Source organism: Drosophila virilis, chromosome X (genome assembly GCF_030788295.1).
Source record: "Drosophila virilis strain 15010-1051.87 chromosome X, Dvir_AGI_RSII-ME, whole genome shotgun sequence".
Classification (NCBI taxonomy): Eukaryota; Metazoa; Arthropoda; class Insecta; order Diptera; family Drosophilidae; genus Drosophila; species Drosophila virilis.
In genome coordinates, this window is record NC_091543.1 from 19,066,569 (window position 1) to 19,091,902 (window position 25,334).

General features: G+C 38.4%; 1 long non-coding RNA gene across 2 annotated transcripts; it reads left to right on the forward strand.

Moving 5' to 3' along the window:
• The first annotated feature begins 8,454 nt into the window (after positions 1-8,454).
• On the forward strand, positions 8,455-10,343 carry LOC26531721 (uncharacterized). Of its 2 annotated transcripts, none has more exons than XR_001450019.3 (3): positions 8,455-8,789; positions 8,855-8,914; positions 9,894-10,343. It is a non-coding gene; the product is annotated as an uncharacterized lncRNA (long non-coding RNA). The 2 variants fall into 2 exon arrangements; XR_004305047.2 differs by lacking the exon at positions 9,894-10,343 and adding an exon at positions 9,413-9,865.
• The last annotated feature ends 14,991 nt before the right edge of the window (positions 10,344-25,334 follow it).

Genomic DNA, 25,334 nt, shown 5'->3' on the forward strand with positions numbered 1-25,334 from the left:
ATAATGGGAAGCGCAAATTGTATCTGTATTTGTTACTTTTGTCTGGAATAAAATAACGCGTTCTGCCGTGCTCGTAAATCTATCTACAAACATTTTACTGATTCGGCAGCGAGCTGGGCTAAAAGTATGGCATGGCATGGGACGGGTTGGACGTGGTTTAGGCAGTCAACCCATGGATTTATGATGCGAAAATCCCATTGCCATATTTAGTGAGCTAAAATTTGTTGGCATGTCGCTGGCAGCAACGTTTTACGGTTGCCGCTTGCTGTCAAGATTTGTTGCGCCAAACACTTCTCCAGTTGTTGGGCTTTCAACAAAATTTTGACAAAGTCAGCAAAACAAACAGCAACAGCCCCGAGCTAGGGACAGACAGTTTTGTATATTTCAGCTCGAACGCCTTTACGTTTGCCCAACAGCGCCTTGTCCAGTTCCATTTTATGTACATTTGGCTTAACATTGACGCGCAAATGCCACAGGAGATGCCACAAATTGTTGCCACATACTTTCGATTGACTGGCCGCATTCTTAACTGCCAAGCGAAAAAAGAAAACAAACAAAAAAAAAAAGCGGCATGCCGAAGTTTAAATACACTTATATGATTAACGTTCACGTAGATCTAAAAAACATAACTTTTTCCATACTCAAATCAGCTTCTTCCATATCTCAATAGGATAAAGTAAAATGATATGGATATGATTTGCCTCGAATGAAGTGTTGGAAATGCCGATCTTGCAAAGTGTTTCGATCGGGTTAATCCCGACATGTCATCGACGCGGCTGTTAACACCGATCAAAAATATATATAGACTTTTCTTTATTTTTTTTGTCTCCTTCATGACCCATTTGTAATACCCTGAACAAGGGCATGAAATGCAAGCGCATAAATTGAATAGCTCACATTAATCAACTTTTTTATATTCGCCCCACTCCAGAAGAAATTTCTGTCTGCCCCGAGCAATTTGCTTGCATGAATTGCAATTTGACCTCATAAATGTCGAGCTCCAGGACACGGTAGCAACAATAAGGATGTACTCGTTAAGGCCTCTGTCCACTCAGGTGTGAGCCATGGCAACATTGCTCCATGTTATTGGCCAAACCAATTAATTTCCGCATCAATTAATGCTTCTCAGTAGCGCAATGCATTTTCAGTGCATATTAAAATATGGATTGACCTCAGACAGTAATGCAAGCTATGAGAGGGCGGCTTTATAACTACTTACAAACTGTACTTTCAGTATATAAAAAACTGATTCACTGGCTGACTTATTTAATGATTGATGGTCAACACACAGACCTACAATAAGCTTATGTAAGTGCACGCTAAGAGTGGGTTTTGGAAATTTCGACCCGTTGGCGTGGATGAGTTGTGAAGTATTCCATTACCATTCGATCTATTCTAACTAATTTTTTATGCTTTTTGGGGAAATAAACATGAAATAAATTGATCATAAGATTTTGATTTTAAGTTTTTCTATGTTATTTGAGCTCTGATTCATTTTTAAATAAGTCTCTCAATGGGTGCTATGGAAGGTGTTTAATATGTAAACCACAAAATTTGGGACGGGCAAAACCGCCTAATACCCGTTAGTAGTAATTATATTATTCATATCTTCAACTATAAGTCAGTAAAATCCTTCATATTACATTCTTGCCAACAGTTTCGTTTGTTTGTCAAAGCATAGGAAAGCCGTTTACTGACACTATTACTATTCTTATTCATATTGTACTAAGTTCCCTCAGATTATCTATACTAATTAGACAGCCCTCGATTGATCATGAGTGGCTATGGCACTGCCTGTCATTCTCTCTTTGTATAATTATTGCGAAATATTTGCAAAATTGTCGCTGCCAGCAAATTCAATTAAGACCAAATTTCGGCAGGCTACAAGGCAAAGGCAACAGATAGGAATAATAAATGGAATCAATTAAAATAATAATGAGAATATATCTTTGACAAACAGTAGGTTTAAATATCCTTGTATGTCTATTACAATAATTGGTCCCATCTGCACATACCCATACACAAATATATGATGAAGCAATCTCCTGTGTATATATCCAAGCATAATACACTAATAGCTATGCCCATCTATTTGCATAGCTGTATTATTCTGTTAACAAAATATTGAATTTGTAAAGTGGCCATGACGAATCCCAACCTAAAATTTGACCGAATAGGTATGCATAACGTATGCTTAACGCAGCGTTACAAATTGCATTTTTTTACATTGCATTGTATTTTTTTTTAATACAGTTTCTTAATAATGTGAATGTACGTGTATATGTGTATGTTTGTTTTCTAATACTAAATGCAGACCAGGTTAAATTATCTATTTGTATATATGCATGCGTGTGTTTGTGCATGTATTCTTAAACCAAACGCATTCAAACTTTACTTTCTGCTGCAATGCACAAAAAAAAAGCATTTTTATCATATTGCCCTACTACTCGATTCTCATAATTTCATGTAAGCCCTGCAGGTTTTCATGCATCGAGTGCAAGTGATAAGTAAAAGCAAGCTGTGTTCGCATTGTAATTAACTATTTTTTAATGGACATATGTGGGTTTACTTCTGTATGTAGGTATGTATGTATGTATGTATGTATGTATGTATGTATGTATGTATGTATGTATGTATGTATGTATGTATGTATGTGTGTATGTGTGTATGTGTGTATGTATGTATGTATTTTTGTATGTATGTATTTTTGTATGTATGTATTTTTGTATGTATGTATGTACGTATGTATGTATTTTTGTATGTATGTATTTTTGAATGTATGTATGTATGTACGTATGTATGCATGTGTGCGTGCATATAGGTTTGTATATATGTAGGCATGCACGCATGTATTTATGTATGTATATTTTCTTATACAAATTTATCAATAGATCATCCGCTGAATTGCAAATTAAAGATAACGCATCTTTACATATTGTCTTTGTACGCGATTCTCATAAATTTAAGTGAGCTCTGCCAGTTTTCATGCACTAATTACAAGTGCTACGCGCCAGAAAGTTATATTAGCAATGTAATAATGTTTTTTAATGGGCATATGGCTATTAATTTATGTGTGTATGAATATATGTGTGTATGTATGTATGAGCACATGCATATATGTATGACTTTTATTTTAGTCTATATATATATTTTCTAAAATCTGTAGAAATTCGATTTATCAATTCTAAAATGAATTTGTGTCCATAATATGCTGCAAGTGCCACTGTTGGTTGCTTAACATCCAGACCTCCAGACCTATTCCTATTTTCCCAGCTCTATCTGTATCGCTACCTGTCTCTCACTCTGTCTTTTTTTGTAGTCTCTCTCTCTTTCTCTCTCTTATTCTTTCTTTGTGACCGCTGTCATCATGACTGTCATTGTAGTCGTTTGTTGATGTTGTTGTCGTGCGAGTAGTTGCTGGTAAGTTCGGCAATACCACTAATTTATGCGCATTCAGTTTAAATTGCAAATGCGTGCGATGTGGGCGTTACTCGGAGAACTGTTGGGTGCTTTGGGTGGCTGGCATCTACATTCGTTCATTGCATACCCCAACTGACGTTTGACCAAATTGGGCATTTTGTGCAACGTGGCGCATGCTTTGGGGTTAGGTCTGGCCAGGACCCAGGCATAGCCCTGGCACTAGTTTGCAACTGGGGCCTGTTGTCTGCAATCACGTAGATATGTGTACATACTTATGCACACATGCAACACACGCACACATTTGGGCATATATGCCAAAATACATTTCATGTTTATTGTATTGTATTTTGCTGTTTTCTTTGTCGTTGTCTGTGTCGTTGTTGTTTTGTTCGTTGCCAGTTGTTTGGCATATGCAACGCAAACCTCCATTTTGCTCTCTCTTTCCCATTTAAATGCAAATGCAATGCACATGACTCACACACACACACACACATTGACGCACACACACACACACACACACACAGACTTAATTTTGTTTTCTCGGGCAACATTAGTGCTGTTGTTTTTTTATTTTGCCTACCCGCTGCCCTCTTCTTCCTTTCCTAAAAGCACAGAGCAGTCAGTAATTACACGAACTAATTGTTTTCTGTGCTTGTGTTGCCAGTGTCCATATCCATGTTTATATCCATGTCCTTGTCCGTGTCCTTAAAAGGCACTTAAGTCGTGCATTAAATTTTTCCAGGCTAAGCACTTGAACTCCCAATGTAGGCTGCCAGGCTATGGTCAAATATCGTATTTGCAATTTCACTCAAAAGAACAAACAATGTCGAACAATAAAAACTGAATATTGTTCATTTTACAGATTAGCAAATGGGATTTTAATTCAATATTGCAACAATCAAAATTCCAAGTTCTCATTGTAATAAACCAATTCCAAGTATCTTTACATGTGTATATAAGAATGTATTTAGGAGCATTTAATATGCCTTGATTATTGTGATACAAATGCTGTCAACGTAAACCTAACATAGCTTAACTTTTGCATATATGAAAGTGGATATGTATATCCTTAGTATGTATATATGCATGTATACAGTAGTCCTACCGCAAGTGCTAAAATTGATACAAAACTCGGTCGTTACCTTCTCCGGTTGTAAAATTAGTACGGTTTAAATTGCACTTTTTTACTACGGGAGCGGACAATTTTTATTTTTTAAATTAATAAAGCATGAACTACAAAGTGTCTATTAAGAGGTTAACCAAAAACATGTCAGTTCCCAATGTTAATACTTGAACCGGTTGCAGGGTATTTTTACTGTAACGGAAATACAGCATATTGATTCACATTTATTGTACGCTTCCGTAGAGTGACAGATATCAAAATGGAGTGAATTGAGCGAGGGAAGCGAGTGATTGATGTGCCGCATGCCCTTATGCAGGCTCGCATATTTTTTTGCTCCTTTGCCATAGTTGGCGTCTTCCTCAAAGCGACAATGACGTGACAGTTGGTGCAACATGTGGAGGCGCCAAACAAACAAACTGCACTGGTTGCCCCAATCAGCGTACACTGCCAGTCTAAGTAGCCCCCACACAGACGCACACACACGCACTGTCATCGGCAGTGGCAACGGCAACGGCAACGGCAACGGCACAAACCTACTTTTATTTGCACAAGTGCTGCATATGCAAATGTGCTAACCAAACATGCTAGCTCGTCAATTTGTCAAGCCGAAAAAAAATGGAAGAAATATGGAAGAAAAAAAGCATTGCCTACTTTCCAGCAGCGCCTTTGCAGACACTGCAACATGTTGGCCCACAGCAGGAGAATGCGGCGCTGATGAGCAATGACATAACTAGGACACAATGAGCCTCATCATCACATGTCACAAGCTGCTGGTTCGCATGTGAGTAGGCATATGAGTAGGCTAGTGCTGATGATATGCATTCCACTACAGATTTAACCTTTTCGCCACTCAAGTGGCGATAAAATATAATCGTTAACTTCTGCTTTGATTGGCATCCAGTTTCACTCTGTTCAAAGCTAACCGTAAATTACAAAATTAACATATCACTTTAAAGAATTCGATAATCAAATTTTTTTTTGATTTTCCTTTTAGTTCTATTAAATTGTCAATGGAAATGTATATTTTGTATGAAAATTCATGCATAAAAACAATTGCATTTTTTTCACAAAATTATAGAGAAATTTCCACCCTTTTTTTAGGGCTTTTATTGGCTTTGTCGAATATTTGGGAATATTTGGATTTCGCAATCGCACACAAAGAAATATTTATCAATTCATTTACTTTGCCTTTTTTTTTATGTTGCATTGTGGGCTTTAGAAAATGTCAGAACATAGAAAAGTTTCCCAATGAAATGTTGGCTGGAAATATATTTATCCTATTTATTTATTTATTTATTAACCAATTCTAATAGCTTTCAGCTCAATTTAAATTGGAATATGCACACCTGGTGATAGAAAAAGCAGGAAAATAATAACAGAATTTACAAAAAATATGCTGTTGTCCATTTTTGCAAAATGCATTCTTTATACAAAATATACACTTTTGATCAAGTCTTAATTGATATGGACTGAAAGATATTCTGAGAACTTTTAATGTTCATATTTATTTGATATGATAATTCAAAAGCTCCTCTCAAGATGAAATTATCAGAATAAAAAGTTTAGCTAAAAGTACTAACTGGCATTAACAAATGCTGTGATTTTATAACAAACTTAATGAGTATACTATTAAAGGAATTATTTGAAAATATATATTACTTATAGATTATAAACATAGGCAAACTAAAAATGCTCGAAAAACTGTGACTATAAAGTAAAAGTTATGCCAAAATACGCAAAAGTTGTGCTAGTAATTTTGTCAGTTCGTAATATTTTTAGATATAACTCGAAAAACTTTGACAGTGGTTACAACAACAGGACTGGTTGTGGTATTGTAAACACAGTTCAGCTGAAATCCAGCCAGCTGTCGGCAGCAGCGGCAGCAGCAGTGGAAAGTTAAAGACAGGCTGTGCATAATTGTCTGCATTATCGTTAATAGAAGGGCGCACAGTCAGACAGTCAGACAGACAGACTAGCATCAGATTTAACGAGCAGCTCTGAGAAATGGCAAACCAAATGCGCCACATCAGATGGGCCCCACACACTGGCCGGGCAGCATCCTAAAAGCAACTAACCAACCATTAAAATAAGCATCGTTGTAGCCAGCGAGCGAACCAGCAAGGCAGGCCGACCGACCGAACGACTGGATCATATTTCAGGAATCTCAATCTCAACTTTTCGCAGCCAATTTCAAATTGAATGCCAGTTCAGGCAGGCAGTTAACATAAATTTTCGGCTGCTGTCCAGGCAAACCAAGTGGCAATCAAACTTCACTGCCACTGTGCCCTGTGCCACAGATTTGATTAATAGCTGGACATAAATCTGTGACACCAGGTAAAGTAACTTGCATAAGTTGCGCGCTGCCCGAATGGCCCACCGGTCGGCTACTTGTTATGGCCACACGCTAATGAGCGAGCGACGGTCTGCCGGTGCGGTGTGCGGCATGGTGCGAGAGTTGCGGCTGCCAAACTGAAGGACCGTCCAGGACCTGTCTGTTACGCGATCGCGCCTGTCATATTTTAGCTACACCATCATCTAACAAATGGCACTAATAAGTCTGGGCCCGACACCGACCACGGTCCCGTTGGCGCGCGTTTTTTTTTTTTATCCCAGGACGCGAAGCTTTTATAACAAATTTTCCAATTACCACAACAAAAAATCCATGCGCTCGATAAAAGTCAATTAAAATTGACTTATGCTATTGTTATTGTACGCCATTGACTTGTCCACGGGCAGCATTTTCCATGGCCAACTGGAGTCGCACATCGTATAGCCATACATATATAATATACGAGCTCATACGCACATACATTTACCCAGTCCACATCCACAAGGCGACCCATGCTTATGGCTAGGTCTTTGTGTTGCATGGAAAATTAAATTTCTTTAATAAGTATCTTAAGCCGGATTCTTAATGGCTCGTGTAGAAAAAGTTGTCAATCGAGTGAGTAGCATTTGTTTAGAGACAGGACTTTGAGCAAAATTTCAATTCTTAAAGTAATGCGCATTTTAAAGAAAACAATTCAAGGGCGTTTAACATAGATATACTATAGCCCGGTTTTGACTAAGTTGGCATAAAAAGAAACACTCTTTTACATCTATATCTGTGATCATGAAAATCGCATAGAAAGGCGACCAACAAAAAAGACAATTTGATTGAGAGAGAAAGAGAGAAAGCGCCCAACAAAATAAGACAAAATGAAAGATAAGTTAACCAGCAATGCATTGGGATAAAAATTGGTTAACCCTTAAAGATTTGCACCCTAATTGTTGTCCTTCACTCAACCCACTGAGCTACTTGAGAGACGGATGGGCAGGGATCCGCCAAAGACAGCACTGTAGTTGGAAAAACAACAAAGTTTGCTCTTTACTTTAAACCGGCGATTTTCCGCTCAGTAGTCTACAGCTTAGACAGCTTAGCCACACCTTAGTTTTACTTTGTTGTTGATGTGGCCACTTCTGACCCAAAAGAAAGTCCCACTTCAAATCTCAGCTTTCTAGCTTATACAATTTAGTCTGTGCGTGGCCAGTCAGTTAGTCAGGTCAAACTCTTGTATACTCTTTTATATAGATAGAGCAACCCGCACTGGGAACTGAGAGCAATTACGAGCAGCTGACGCCAATGATATGTGACTGTTGTCATAAAAACTGCTGTTTTTCTTTTCGTTCGCCTATTATATTACACACATAGAATTTATGATAGGGCTTTTTATTTTATTATATTATTTTTCTACACTGTTTTTTTTTCTGTTTTTTTTTTTTTGTTTTTTTTTTTTCGCTTATCTGACCGTGGCAAACGCAATCAAATGCAAATGTTTATAGTGCCGTACTCTGGCCCCCGTCTCATAAGCTTCACTTTATGCATTTTCCATTTTGCCGTTGGCTTTCAGTCATATTCAGGTAGCTGGCGAGTTTTAAAGAATTTATGAACACATTTTTTGTTTTTAACTTTTTGCCTGGCCGGAGGCCCGAGGTTCAGCATTTTAAATGAAATATTTTCAGATATTGATCTCTATTTAACAAGGCAAAGGATTTATTTATTTATTAATTATGCAAATGTTTATAGTTATCGTAAATAAATATATACGACTAGCTGTTCACCCAGCAAACGTTTTCTGTTCTTCTATAATTTTTTAAACCAATGCCTCGCCTTTAATGTGCGGTGCGTTTCCAGCCGAGCTTTGGTTTTATTTATATTATCCATTATCATTATCATTAACAAATTAAAATTCTGGTTTCAAAACAGGTAAAATTTATTTTTAGCTAAGCAGACATTCCTATTCATTTTTCATCATTCATTATTCATTCCAGTTAAAACGATGTTGCGAGACGAAAACACCTCTCTGCGATGGAAGATAACAACGCGACAAGGTAAGTACGAATGCTCATTACACAATTCGGAACTATATATTATTAATTATTTATCTCATGGTTAAGTTTTTTTTTTAAGTGCTAAAATTTCGACAACAATCGTTGGAATATTTGATAGCACTGGCTAAAGAGCATCGACTAGTCTGTCTTTAAATAATTAATTGTAATATTTTAACGAACTGAAATTTTCACTTTATTCAAGTGTCGATTCAAAATTAATTGCTACGCAATATTTTTGATAATATCTATTAAATGAAGCTTGAAAATGTGAAATGACCAAAAGCTGGTCGATAATAACATTAATTATCTATGCATCTGTGTTTATACCCTTATGCAGGACATTGTTACTTTTTCATAAAATATACACCCATAATGCATAGAAGAAAGCATCTCTAAATCCATATATATTTTTATATATTTATGATCAGCATCAGCAGACAGACGTCTGTTGTAAGCTACCATTAAAGAACTTTATATAGGTTCGTCTATGTGTTGCAGGCAATAATACATGCTTGGAAATCTGCAGGATCGCAGCACTATCTCGTTTAGTTGCCATAGGAATGAACGAATCAGAAGTTCTACCATGCTGCTCACATTAACATCGGACTACTGAAATCATATGCGAAAAAATCAGCCCAAAATAGAGTTTTGTATTGAAAATTATACCTGTTTTTCAAAATATCTCAGCTATTGCGAGCTTCATACTTTTGCCAATCCCCATTCAGAAGGGTATTGTATATTCGACATGACAAATATAATGGTTTTTTTTTTTTGGTTTTTTGTTTTTTCTGCCACTTTGCTCACTGTCAATTAGCTGGCAGCCATGGCATCCATCTGAGCTAGCGCCTACATCGCAATCGGGTATCGGGCCATTGGCTACGCCCCATTTGGACTCAGTCGCTGAATATCCTGTTGCTGCATTTAATGCGCATTAATTGCGCATAATTAAATTTCTACAATTTTATTATGCACTTTACAGCCTGACGCGCTGCGACGTTCAACATTAAAATCAGATTACACAGCCCCACGGACACAACATATTGAAACATGAAACAACAAAAACAACAACAATGAGAGCATCACCAGCACTGACAATAAGAGCAGGCCATAAAAGGAGGCGTGGCCCAGAGATAATACAATTTGAAGGCTTGAAGAGCATAGCCAGTCATATTTCACATAGGGTATACAGAAGTCGCGTGCAACTAAGCCCTGCCTCAGCGTTGCCAGCTCTCAGGCATTCGAGTGGATCTGCCCATGAAGCGAAGTGCACACCGCAGATTGATAGTCAAACGAGCAGCTGGATGACCAGGACAACAATAATAATAACAACCATCACAACCACCACCACCACCACCACCAACAACAACAACAATAATAATAATAATTGGATTGAAATAAACATTTGACGGCTTAGTCATCGCTACTTGAAGCTAATGCGCTTTTGGCATCTTAACGTTTTCATATTCTTTTTATATTTTAATTGGATTATTTACCTTGGCACACGCCACTCGTTCCCAGGGCCTCGGGGGCCTCTGGGACCTGAGGCTGGGGGGGGGTTGACCATCCAACCGCCCGCCATTTTGTTTTGTCAGCCACTTTTTATCTGTCATTTAACAGCAATGCGTCAGTTTTTTGTCATTGCTCTCTTGTTGTTTTGCAGTTAAATTCCGCATGAATATTTAATTTCATTGAAATGCTGTTTAAGTGCCATGAAATTCAGCACAAAGAAACCAACAACCATAATCGCGTAACAATTAAAATATACTATTACATATTGTTAGAGCATTTTTCGCTGTGATGCTATTTCCTAATGACTAGTTAAAACGCTCCAGTTACTTTATGAACTTCAATAGCTTCATTGGGAAAAATCAGTATATTTAACTAATTTATGTGCAGACAGATCGAATGAAAGTCAGAATGCGATTGTCGGGTGTGCCCGACTAGGCGACACCCTGTGGTCAACTCTGTGCTATCGTTAACAAATATTCATATTTGCTTTAAAGATACTCTCAAAAATGAATGGTATACTAATTTGAAGATGCTAAAAGATACTTGAATAGATTGTCCTGGCCAGTTGAGATTAGACCAAAGTAAAATAAGCTTGATCTGTTTTTAGTTTCAGAGTACTTACATACTAAATTTGATATCTCTTGATCGTAGCATATACCATATAGAGATACTCAAACGAACATAAATAGGTACTAGTGTATACCTTTTGGGTCGTAAAGGTATCTACTATCTATTTTAGTGCAGCGCCCAAATGCTCAGTTTGCTTACGCTTTAACTTCTCTCTTAATATCAATCACTCGTAAGCACCATTAAAAAATTTATATCTTTCTCAAGCCCCTTATGACTAAGGATCCCAATGCCAGAAAGTCTCAAGGGGCCATGTGATAAATAAAGTACGTCTAAATACGTTTGTGAATCAAGCAAAGCTAAATATCATACAAATATAGCATGCGATAAAAAAATTACCCTTAGGGAAATTCTCTCTCATGCTGGCAGCAGTCAAAAGTACCGAGCACTGAAAGTCTGTCTGGTTGGGCATATGGCGATAGAGAGGACGACAGCGCCACAAGCACACAGAGTGCGAACGAGATGTTAATAGAAAGAGATGGAGAAGAAAAGAGAAAGAGAGAGAAAGCGAAACGCTAATAACCCAATGGAGGAGGCATGTGCCTGGGTATTTTGCTTTTTATACGCATTTGTTTTTTTTTTATTTTTTTTTTTTTTTTTTTTTTAGGTGCCGGTAAAAAGTTTGGTTATCAAAAATTGTTTGACAGCGCAAAGGGGAAAACTTGGCTTTGAATATGGCTTTTTAGGTTAAACTATAGGAGATGTCACACACACATCCACACACTATGATTCACTGGATGTGTGAGTAGATTGCATGGCTAATTAGGCAGGCATTAGGCAATTATTAATACATTTCAAGTGAAACGCTCAGGACACTAGCAAACATGTCTCAGATGCTTCTTGCTCTCTCCAACGACTCAACCTGCTACCGCCCCGCCCCCCGTCACCATTCGTTACCAAGTGGGCCCACGCCTTCAAAGTGTTTACAGCTGCGTCATTAAAAGCGCCCGTCGCCATTTATTTCCATTTTTTCGTATAGAATGGGCAGCGGGACGCTGGCTGGCAGCCAGGCAGCGGGCGGCTGCTGTCTCACTACGTGAGCGTCAAGGTGGTGGGGTGTGGGTGTTGTGGGTGCCACCTTCTTGGCGATGACGGCTTCTCACTTTTGTTTTATTTTTATCACATTCTTATTTGTTACTGCCGCTGTTTTAATTGCTCTTGTTGTTGTTGTTGTTGTTGTTGTTTTTGTTGCTGTTGTAGCTGGCATAAATCTCTTTCTCTTAGCCAACGAGGCGCACGCGGATCCTTGCCGTTTGCTTGCCCACTTCCTGACGCCAGATTCCAGCCCTTACTGCCCTTCTCCATCCCGCCAAGCTCGTATTCATTTCAGTATTTGCCACACGCAAAAGCATTTCGGCTTCGCGTCGCCACAGTTTCTGCGAAACGGAAAAGCTACCAACAGTCAAATTTATACATTTATACACACACCCACACACACCGACACGCACCTACACACACACACACACACACGCACCTACACACACTGATATGTAAGCTTGTACATACATACTTGGCATTCATATGACCCATAGAAATGCAAAATCTTGACTTATACCTAACCAAACATAACCCAAATGGCTTTACTCTCTCTGTAATTGTTATTTAATGGCTAAGAGATTAGATGCTAACTGCAAGAATGTGCTATGAATTATTTAACATACCTGTATTGTGTATTCGAAATAAGGCCAGAAATTGTTGTCTCCTTGTTGCACAACTTGCCGCAAATTGAATAATTCATGTATTCGGCCAATATAATTACGTACCTGTCGGGGAAAGTAATTAATAATTTTGGAAAATCAGAAATTAGCTAGAAATAATTCTGAAGCGTCTCAATTAATATAAAATTTGCTTGGTAGTCTACATTGTTCTTGATGTTTTTTATACAAACACTGATTTGACTTTTCAAAAAACCTCTGTCTAAGTTCTCACGTTCGATCGAAAAGGAAGCTTCAGCAGGCTCCAGCTTTCAAGCTTTTAAGGCTGAACTTCTGCATTGATCAAACCCATTTATATAATTCAATTCAATTGAATTCAATTCAATAATTCAATTTTTATTTGAATTATCCATTAGCTTGATTATCAGAATTCCTATTTATATTTAAGTATTAATTGCTACATTTGGGAATCACATTTGTTATAAAGCACTTGCTCGCTTTGTCGGGTCATCTGGCAAAGGCGCAACGTGGCGGCCAAGGTCAAAATGCCAGCACTGGGCACGCCTAAAGAGCTACAGTCGTTCTAGCGGTTGCCTAATCAGGCCTAAAGCCCGCTAATGTAACAAGGGGCAACAGGCAAAGCCGCAAAGGGCATGGACGGCCACGACAAGGACCTCAAAGAACACACAGCCATGCCTGCGACAGCTCCTTTCTCTTTATTTTATTTTTTTTTTTTTTTTGTCAAATGTGTGTCATGACCTTACGCACAGACACACACACACGCACACATTCGCACATGACCAGTAGTAAAAAAAAAAACAAGCAGATGGACGCTATCCACAGGCAGGTTCCTTAAATGACGCACAAGAGTTAAATGCAAACCAATTCATATATCATATTCATGACAAACTGAATCTTAAATTTTGACCTGTCGTCACCTTTAAATTTAAACAAGAGTTCTGGAACTCGACATTTGAATATATGTATATGTAAGCCCTTACATAACATTGTCATCTAAAAGGTTACGCAGAGAAGTTATCTCCGACCACTAAGTTATATATATTGTACATTATCTTTATCAGATTTAACAGCCAAGTCTATGTAGACATGCCCGTCGCCCTTCTGCCTGCCTATCTCTTCGTATATGAACTAGCATAGATCTTTCGGTCGCATATAATACTTATGCTGTCATAGGAATAGGTTCTTTTAAATAAAAACTGTTTTGTTTTGCAGGGTATCTTAAGGATATTTGTAATAAGGTTATCTGTGCGACTGCGAGAAAATCAATCGAAAATTTCGTGTTTATATGAATACATGTTCTATTCTTCAATATATGCTCCGCAAACCCAGCAACAGCGAGCCTTCCAAGTCTGCTCACATCTTTGCCGAAGTTAACCCTACTATTATGTTTTCGATGAGACTTATAAGACTATATTCACGTTTTAGTTCGTATATCTGATCACTTATCTATGTACTTTGCCTATAAAGGGGAATAAACATAAAGAAACATATTATATATATACACACACGCATATACACACACACACATTGTACGAATGTAAGAGTGACAAGACAATCAAATATTCAAATATGGTGCTTGCCAATCATTCACCCAAGTCTTCAACCACAAACTAAGAAGCACTCACGCTCGAGTCCTGATTGACTGACTGACTGGCAGACTGACTGACTGACTGACTGACTGGCAGACTGACTGACTGACTGACAGACTGACTTCATGACAGCCTAGGGACAGGAGACCCACATACACATACATCATCTGAGATGGAAGATATTCAGCAAATGTTAATCCAATCGCATTGCGGTCTTTTTGTAGTGCGTCCATTCCAATGCCGCCAAGTTGAGAGCATGTGTTGATTTTTGGTTTTTCAGGGACGGAAATAGGTTCGGGGATTGGGGTGATACCAACCGAGCCAGCTGCCAGGCCACGCCCACCAAGCTTCTTTGGCCATATACGTATGCCTTTTCGGCTGCTTTGCTAATGAAATAGTCGGCTAAAATATTATGCGTGACTATGTGTGTGTTTGTGTGTGCTTGATTGTGAATGTGTGGGTGACTGTGTGTGTCTTTGAAATGACAAACAAAAAGCGTCAATAGAAAGAGACACAGACAGCAAAAAAGGGATAAAAGGGTTACCACTGTTGCTTTGCGTCTTTGGCGCCGTCCCATTAAAATTCAAAATACGTTCGCCAAAAGGCAAAAGCCAATTTCAGCCTTCGCTGGCTGGCAAAATTCATTTGGCAATCGACAACGACAACGACAACTTTGTCTCTGACGATGCCAATGATGGTCCAAAGCCACCACGAAAATATGGCAAGCGTTCCGTGAATCGTGCTCCACAGGCTCATGCATAGTCAAGCGATTCACCCGGCCATCGGTGGCTCAACATTTTCAGCTTTCAGACTTTTGTTCCACAAATTGTTTGCAGCGTTCAGTTTGCTTTCGTTAGTCAGCTGCTAGCTACGAGATCCAAAAATTGCACTCAACAACAAAAGCGGCAATAATAACAACTGCACCCAAATCAGTCAGAACTGAGCAATAGACAACAAATGCATGAAAAACGCCTGTTTTTGGCACGCCGAAGCTTAAATACTCTTGCAGGCATTCCAATAATGGGATGCGAATTGCGAAAAACTTAAACATGTGTCTCCTTATAAAAGCACATTTTCATAGTAGTCACATGTTCATAATATGTGTAAGAAGCATGTTAGAACTCACAAATGCCAAGATAAGTCAAGATATTTACAAAAAAGAAATATGTTTTTCATACAAGAACTGAAATATCAAGCCAATTTCCCATTGGCAGCTATATAATATAGCAGAACGATATTGATAAAAATTTGCACATATTTTCCAGCTATTTAAAAAAGTATCGCGAAATTAATACCCCCCAAGACTAGTCAAGATATGATAATGAAAAGAAAGTTTTTGTGTCAAGAACATAAATATAGACAGATCATTTACATAGTGTCTATAGGGAAAAGTAGCAGACTAAAGCGAGTAAAAAGTTTAGACAAAATATCTTGAGACGAAAATTGTCTATTGACAAGAATCTAATTTTCAACCGATCGCTATATGATATAGTAGTCTGATATTGATAGTTGATATGCACATTTTTGAAGAGAATTGTGAAATTAGTCGATGGCAAGTTTGGTCAAGATATCATAAAAAACTGATACGAACTGAATTTTCAAATGACTGAATAATATAGTAGTCCGATCAAAGAGAAATATAACCCTAAACCAGGTTTAATGACGATGGCTTTAAAACTAAAAGACTAGTTTATAGACAGACGATCATGGGCTATATGGTTTTGGCTGTTGATATTGATCAGGAGTATATATACTTTATAACGTCCGCCTTATCTTGACAACATTTTAATATCCATTTTGAGGGTATACAAAAAAATAACAACACACAACTTTTCTGTATCTCTCTGTGTGGTTTATCTGGCATTTACGCATTGCAAACATTTTTATGCTTCATGAAGTTCTATCAATATTCGGTTGTGTGTGTGTGTGCGTGTGTGCATGTGTGTGTATGTGCCCATGTGTGTGTGGGTCGATGTCCAGTTATGTGAATTTGGAAAACGTAGTCACAATAAATTTTCTCCATGCTGTTTTGTTGCACGTTTGAACCTTATAAAAAAATTGATATATTTTACATACATATAAAATATACATATAAAAAAAAAAAAGAAATTTTTTAAATTCAGTCAACTTGTGAAGGTCAGTGCACAAATGAAAATAGCTCCCAAAGCAGATAGGCCTCAAGCCAATGCCCAGTCTGTAGTACGCATTGCGAGTCACAGAAGGGGATTATGAAAACTGTGCAAATGTGTGTAACAGAGTGTCGAAAGGCATTTGTGGCTTGGCGAGCCTCACAGATGCTTGTTTAAATTTCTTTGTATAAACTTTTTCCAAAGGGAAAATGATAGTAACATATATTCGCCTCATAAATATGTATATGTACATTTCGTTGAAAAATTTATTTGTCGGGCAATTTCGGTTGCCACAAATTAGAAAATTCTCAGAAGCTCTCAAAAGTGCTGATTACCAATTTAATACTCATTTTACAATGTGAATAAGAAGGGTATATTGGTTTGGAGATCGAAACTAAAAGCTTGATCTTCACATATAGTTAAGTTATTAGGTACACCCATCTTGTCTTATATATCGTATTATTTTATCCACATTTGTATGCACATACAAGCAAGGGAGACTATATCTAACACAGATTCAGCGCTAGAGTTTCAAAAGTTGGTATTTGGACTACTTCTTCGCGTCTCTAATTATTGAGCCAAAACTATTCACAAGCTGATATATCCAGTCTTAGGTATAATCTAAGATACAGTCTTAGGAACACTCTTAGGTTGGCCAGTCCAATAAAGACTGGTCTAATAAAGGGTATTTTTACGTAGTGAATGGAGTATTGCGCAGTCGGTTAAACTCAATTCCAACACATTTGCATGTCCTCTATACACATATGACAATGATTTCCTTAAAGAATAGAACAGAATATTTAACTGCGATGCCCAAGAGAGCAAACTGCCACAAACAACAAATTTTATTTCACCTTTGATAAGCTCCTCCTCCTTCTGGGTTGGAAGAAAATCGGAAGCATTATGGCTTATATAATTCATTTTGTATAATATTAATCTACAAATTAAAAAGCCCTAAAAATATGCGCACATTAAGCTAGTCAGATCCACGTAAGAGCGCTTGAAAAATAAATCGGATCGAAGTGAGAATTGTCGCAATCACCCGCAATTTTTGCTTTGATTTTTTTTCTTGAATTTTTCCCAAAATTAGTTTTGCCCATGGCGTACTGTGGGGCCCAGTGAGCCAGTTATAAGCTTCTGTTGGCCAAAGCCAAATTAAATAAATATGAAAAACTTACTTTGTTGCAAAGGAAAAAAAAAGAAGAAGAAAATCACCATCCAAGCCCGGTTAGAAGAAACGGAGAATATGTTGCACATTGCGTTGCCGCATGTGTCGCGTCGCAACAGCTTCAACTGCAGCTGCAGCGCCAGCTGCTGTTGCAGAGACGCCACTTGAATGCGCAAACACAAAGACTCGCATATGAGGGGCGCCGTTGTGGGCCTAGAGTGTGGGCCAGACACACACCCACCCACAGCACACACGGATACGCACACCCAGAGCCAGATAGGACATGCATATGCTCGTAAACTTGAACATAATTCGCCTGCGCCGTCCTTGACGGAATCCTCTTTAACTCTAAACAGACAGAGCAGCCAGCTGGACGGCTAGTCGACCCTCTAGTGGGCCAGTTAGTCGGCCAGTTGTTTATACAAGTAATGCTTTATGTACCAAATACATACACATACACACTGGCACACACATGAACATATGCCCATATGTTCATCCACTCATGACTCTCACCTCACAGGCGAAGCCTGCAGTCAAAACGAATATTTAAAAAGGACAATACTACAGTGGGTTAGTTTTTTTTTTCTACTTGTTTCACAACCCTTCCCGCCACCCGCCACCCTCCACCCCGCCATCTAACCAACCCAGACTGGAGTTTGAGTCCGAACTGGAACCTGGGTGAGCCCCACATGTTACACTATTGGGTTTGCTTATTTCAAATGGTTGGGCGGAAAACTTAAGGAACAAACGCTCGTTAAAGAAGTAAAAACCTGCTGCTAAAACGCGCTCAAGTGAAAAATTTGAAAACGTTCAGTGAAATGAAACAAAATGCGAAGTACAGAAAAAAAAAAACAACAAAAAAATGAAGAAGAAATCCATAAAAAAGAATATCCTTCAAGTTTAATTTCATCGAAAATTAAATACCCTTTAATATTAATGATAGACATAAAACAAAGGATTACATAAACCATAAATTTAGAGGAAACAGTCACAAAAATGCTCTTGAACTCAAATTCCAAAATTAACCAAAAGAAATAGGATTGCCCCATAACGATTCACTTAAATACAATACCAATTTTTTTTATAGCTTAGACAAATATCTGAATAGCCAGCTATCGGGATGGAAAAATTTGAAAATAATCTGTTTCGATTATACTTTATTCATAGTATGAAGCTGTCTGACCATGCAAGGTTTGATCTTTGCAATTTTCAAGTATGGAAGATTCGTGGATCGGTCGTGAATCTATTTGAAAGAAGTTTGAAGATTCTCGCGAAATTCACGTGTTCTTGATAGAAAATTGGGTTTGAAAATTTTGGGTTGAAGCTCATGTCAAATACAAACAAAAAATAACATATTACGCACCTGGAAAAGTCTCAACTATGACGCGAAACAAACGTCGTTAAGAAATATATTATGCCCGCAATGAGGGTAAGGCATCTTCCTAGTGCCAGCTGGACCAGAAACACAACCATAGACGGAAGCTCACGTAGGGCATATAAAATAAATTGGCATTGCCATGTGATGCGGTAAGAAAGCGACAAATCGGGACGAACGAACGCAACTCTTTACGGCTGCGTTGAACTTGGTTGGAAACGAGTGATTATGCGGTCGACAAGGTCAACTGTTCAACTATTATAAGTTGGCACTCATAATGGTTCAATTTTAAAGTGAACTTGTTTAATTTAACAAAGCATTAGCCAAAGCGTTAATATAACATAGATAACAGCGAAACAAGATTTAAGTACTGCCTATTGAGAGTTATATGTTGAACTAACTTCTTCAAATTATTGAGCCTAATCCAAAGCTATGCACTGGCTAAGACTATATATAAGAGGTATATAAATACCTACTTGCGATAGATATATATATACCTATGTATATATTGACCCTGTCAACTTGTGCTTGGCATAGCTTTTAGCCGCACGACGCTTTGGCCTAAGTGATACCAATTGACACAAAGCGTCCAAAGTCAACTGTCAGCCCGAACGACAATTCCAGCACATGCAAAGGCATACACACACCCACACGAGCACCCACACATGGCAAGTGAACATTGCGGCCAAATCGGTTTAGGCCAACTGCAATAACAGGCCAATATAGCAAGTCACTAAAAAAGAACCAAGAGCTCTATACTGGGTGGGCCTAACTAGTAGATACCCTGGACCCAGCACTGATCTGTCGCTTTAGGCATTCTAGTATCCATCCGTCTATGCATACATACACACATTTACACGCACCTCAGCCGCTTGTTGAGCACTTTGAACCTCTTCTGCCCTTAGCCTCACACTATGCATTCTCTATTAACTTCGGAGTTTATTGTCCTATCTTTACAAAACTGTGCGTGCATCAATGCCCAGGAAAATACCTCTAATATATTTTTTTTCGATTTTGCGGCGAACGCGGTATATATCCACAAGGTATAACATTCTGGAACTGTGCATACTCTAAGATATCTTGCATCCCAAATTTAGTGTCTTAGGTTCGAGATATGAAAAAAAAGGAATGAAATTTTTAATTTTTTCTTGGAAACGAAGCGTGTTATCGATAATTGAAACCATGACAAAATCGACCTGGCTGTCGATACTTATACTCAAGAAGGTCTTAGAAGCAATCTTCTGCCTGTTACATACATTGACATAAAACTATCATACCCCATTTTGCCCATTTTAAATGGGTTCAGGGTATGAAAAGATAGCAGCTAAAACGACTCCAAGCTTTTGGCAATCCAATCCCTCACCGACACAATTGAATTTATGTAAGTTGAGCGGACACATAAAATAAAAAAAAATCATATCGTTTCAAGTAAATGATGAACTAAGAGTTACCCAGCATCCATCTCCAGACTATATTCAATTTCAGACTAAAGCAAAACCGTTAAACCATTAAAGCAATGCATGAATACTATAGTCTTAACCATCCTTAAGACAACTTGTCGTCTAGGGTATGAAAAATCGTAAATGCGAACTATGGAGTAAGTAAGTTTGCCGGCGCTGGGCACTGAAATACGTAGCTGGTATTTTCGGTAATTATTTTGCCACTTGTTCAAAAGCTCTCGCCACTTTCGGCCAAGTATCGTCAGTGCTGACTCTCCACGGGTTCTGGCCAATGCAGCTGGGCAAAATTTATTTGGCCATTGCCGCTAATGGCGGGAGGGCGGATGGTCAGAAGCTAAACAAAGACAGCTGCAACACCCAGGGGCAACATAATGCGATTGCCTCATCGCCCCGTCCCCTCATCAACAAATGCAACTGCTAACATATTTCAAAGCCCCAGCTCCAGCCCCAGCCGCAGCCCGAGCCCCAGCCCAGTCCCAGCCCTATATAGCACCCATACCAACCAGCTGGCAGCACAATCCACTTCTTTTGGCTGTGGCATGCGTTTGTTTGCCAACTTGATGAACTATGTGCAGGATGCTCCTGCTGATTTTCTCTTTGGCTGCTGGCTAGCTGGCTTCGGCATAGTTCAACTGCCAAGCACTCAGCAATGAGCACAAGCATTTCATATATATTTATATATCTGCGTGCTGCACTCCGGTCCTGGTCCTTGTCCTGGCACTGGGTCGGATCATAAAAAATTAACACATTTGATCACACAGTTCTAAAACCTGATGCCACGCAGCCCTTGGCCGACACACTCTTGAGCTACTCATAACAAAATAATGTTACTCTTGTCGTAAAACATGCACGACCCTTCTGTTCTGATTGCTGGCTGCGAGCCATGATTCATAAATCGAACCAACTGGCCAGTCAAATTGGGTAACCCACTATTTTAATCAAAGCATGTAAACATGCCATATGAGAAAATAATATTAAAAAAAAAAAAATGCTTAAAAATGCATAGTTTATGAGCACAATGAAAATTAACTAATAAGCATTTTAACTAAAAATATGCTTAGCACAAGCAGCGAGCACTTAAAGATCTGAATTAAAGACAAAAAAAAAAAAGAGAAAAGAAAAAATAAAAACACATTAATCTAATCAGCATTTTGTGGCAGGCAAGCCTGCTGCCCTTCCCCCTTAAATATCATGATTGGAAAAACCAGTAAAAGTTTCCGATGATTCGGTATACGGTTGAATCGCCGAAAGATTCGGTTCGTGCGACTGGTTTTCCACCTCCCTGAACTCAGCTTTTGCCTTGAGCCGGGGTTTGCCATAGTAAACGCCAATTGGAATCGAACCAATCCTTAAATTAATTATATATATTTCAGAGTTACCTAATATATTTTTGCTGAGTTATTGAGTAGTACTCGCTTTGTGGCTGATTAACAGATTTACAGGGTATTTAGAGGTTAGCTCAATGCGTAGCATTAATATTCAACTCATGCTGTTTATCTACGAGCATCGCTAGTTAAAGCGAAATCATTTAATCTTTGCAATTCAGCGAATTGTCGCCCCACTTTTTCTGATTATCTTTTCGTATTTTTTTTTTTTTTTTTTGTTTTGTTTTCATGATAATTTTTTATGGTTTGTTGGGGTCTGATTTACTAGGAGCGACATCGTCGAGGACAGGCAATTTAACTAGCAGTACAGCCGCTACCGCTGCTGCTGCTACCGCTGCTACCGCTGCTGCTGCTGTAGCGCGCTCCAAGGACATGGAGATGGATATGGACACAGGGACACAGTCTGACAGTCATCCGTCTCTCAGACTTAGACCCGGCGCCCCATTAGGCGTGTGCATAGCTTTTGTCTTTGCTGTCATTATCAACACCGCCGCTTTTGCGTATTCATTTTGTTGTGTGTGTGTGTGTGTGTGTTTGTGTGTGTGTGTTTGTGTGTGTGTGTCTGTGTGTGTGTGTGTGTGTGTGTGTGTGTGTGTGTGTGTATGTGTGTGTGTATGTATGTGTGTGTGTGTGTGTGTGTGTGCGTGTGTGTGTGTGTGTGTGTGTGTGTGTGTGTGTGTGTGTGCGTGTGTGTGTGTGTGTGTGTGTGTGTGCGTGCGTGTGTGTGTGTGTGTGTGTGCGCGTGTGTGTGTGTGTGTGTGCGTGTGTGTGTGCGTGTGTGTATGTATGCGTCCGTGAGTGTGTGTGTGTGTGTGTGAGTGTGTGTGTGTGTGTGTTTGTTTATGTGTGTGTGTGTTTGTTTATGTGTGTGTGTGACTTGTTTTGTTTTGTTACTTATTTTACTTTCGCCTTCGTTTCCACTCAGTTCAAGTGTTTTGCATTTCATGCTTTTCACAAGATAAAAGACAACTTTTCTTCTGCATTGTTGTTGATATTGTTGTTGCTTATGTTGTCGTGGCTGTTGTTGTTGTTGTTGTTGCTGCTGTTGCTGTTGCTGCCACGTCTTCATCATTATCATCTGCGCTGCATCATGACAGTTGGCGTCCTTTTAAAAAATTAACACAGTAGCCAGCCAACAATCCAAACGGCAAGGAGGCAAGCCAACATTAAGTAGCAAAAAATTCAACTACACAACGCACAATCGCTCGAATATTAGATATCCCTTAAACAGCGAAAACCCGTCCAAGGGACACTTTTAATAGGCGAACATTTTCTTATAAATCCGTCCACCCACAACCTCTCTATAAGACGAACATTCTCTAATCTCTTGAGCCCACGATCGCTGTACGCCCAAGAAAGTTTTCACTATTTCAATGAACCATAACATTAAATTTTTCTACTACGTTGCACTAGAAAAATAGAGATAGTCGAGCGCCCCACAACCACGATACATGATACATGTTACATGATACGATACTTTAAAAAAGTCACGGTTAGCACAAATTAAAAGTATAATACAAATTTTGGCATACTTTTATTTTTTGTAAATGTATGCAGGGAACAGCTTTTTGAATTTTTTACCGACACACAAAGTTGATAGATACAGTGAAAACTTTGCTAACGAACACCCCCCATGAGCGGACAAAAGAAAGTTTTCTCTGTTCATACATTTGTACAAATAAGGCGTTCCTTTGCTTAACATACATCGATAGCTTAATATAGGAATAAGATTAACTGCGATATGAGATATTTAGTTGTACTTGTGCGATTAAACCCAACCTTTACGAAAAATTCCATTTCGAAGTGCGCAAGCTTAGTCAAAATTCCCCAAAAGAATGTGCCAAAATATAATTCAAACTTAAATCGTATGCCTTTTTAGTTGACAGTAATTAAAAACAAATATATAAATATATAAATATATACACAGTTATATAGTTTTAATTGCGACGATTATCGCAGGGACTCTTATTATAAAATATATAAATTACAGATTTTGGGGACATTTACTTTTTTAAATAAATATTATTAAGTTAATTTTTTTATGTATATTTAAATTCAGAAATACCCTCAACCTGTTACATCGATTTTCATTCGTCGTGCAAGCCGTTCAGCCATTTTGTAGGTATAGGGTATTCAAACCAGTAGAAGTGCAAAAAAAAAACTGTCCTTTATAGCGATATAAAAAATGTGTGCTAAATACTTAACACGGAATGACCTAAATTAAGAGTGAGTAAAACCCTTGCAGAGCAGCAACAAGAACTTAAGACTCATCTTGTTTCCATACCCCCTATTTGTCACTCGTTTACTAGCAGCTGTAATACGCTCTATTAACAGGAATTTTAGTGCAGTCCCAATCTCTAATAAAAATAACAATATAATATTTATGTACGCCTCATTGCAGCACGCTTAGAACTCCATGTACAAGGTATACGGAAATCGCGCACACAGCAGCAAAATATGCATTCCTCATATGTTATCTCTTGCTCTGGACGGTAATTTAAAAACAAATCCAAAGTCTAATATCTACAGCTGAAACTAGCTTAGCAACCAATGCGTTCTACAAGAGTCTGTAGCCTCAGTCAATACAACTTGGTAAGGCAGCTGCTCTTTGCTTGACAAATATTTAAACTTATGCCCCCGTCGATACACTCGACATACCCAACAACAGCAAGAGGCAAGCGGCGGCCTCCTTGTGCGGTCTTCACTAATATCAGTGCCCAGGAGGAGGCCTTTGGCTGCTGGGCCAGCAGTAGGAGCAGCAGCTCAGCCGAGCAGCCACTTGGCAATGACAATTGCAAATATTGCCTGGCCAACTAGTGCATATGGCATTGTTTAAATGATGAGCCGCAAAAGTGCTTCAATATATCCTTGATTTTAAAATACACACGTACATATAAAGTTTGCAGCTGCATTTCTTTCAAGCATGATATAAACAGCGAAGAGTTGATATACTAAGCAATAATTTTCTAAAAATTATACTAAATAACGGAGCAAACACACACGGATAGAGATAGAAATTATTCATAGAAGCATTACTAGACTCTATGAGAATTGCATAGACGGGCAAGGTAAAAATTAAAACAAACCTACTTTACGTATGGTATAAAGATATAATTTATCGTCATTATAGGTATGTGTGACAAGCTGATTATTCAATACAGCTTTATTATACCCTGCGTCATAGCTTAAAAAACATTCGTGTCCAGTTCACATAGTAAGTTAAAAAACAAAAAGGAAAAACTTCTAGCGGCATGAATTGCTAAATATAAATTGAGATGTGTATGTAGAAGTATATAGTTAAGTTATTTCGTTTTTCAAAGTATATGTATTTAGGTATCAATTATGCATGTCTCTTAATGGTTACGATGGGTATTACATACACCTAAGTACTTGTGAGCAAACATCTGGATGATACTTACAAATACGTGACTTGGTCAATTTCTAGTATTATTCAATTCGTTTGTCACTTTGAAATAACAGTTTTACGGTCGCCATAAATGTA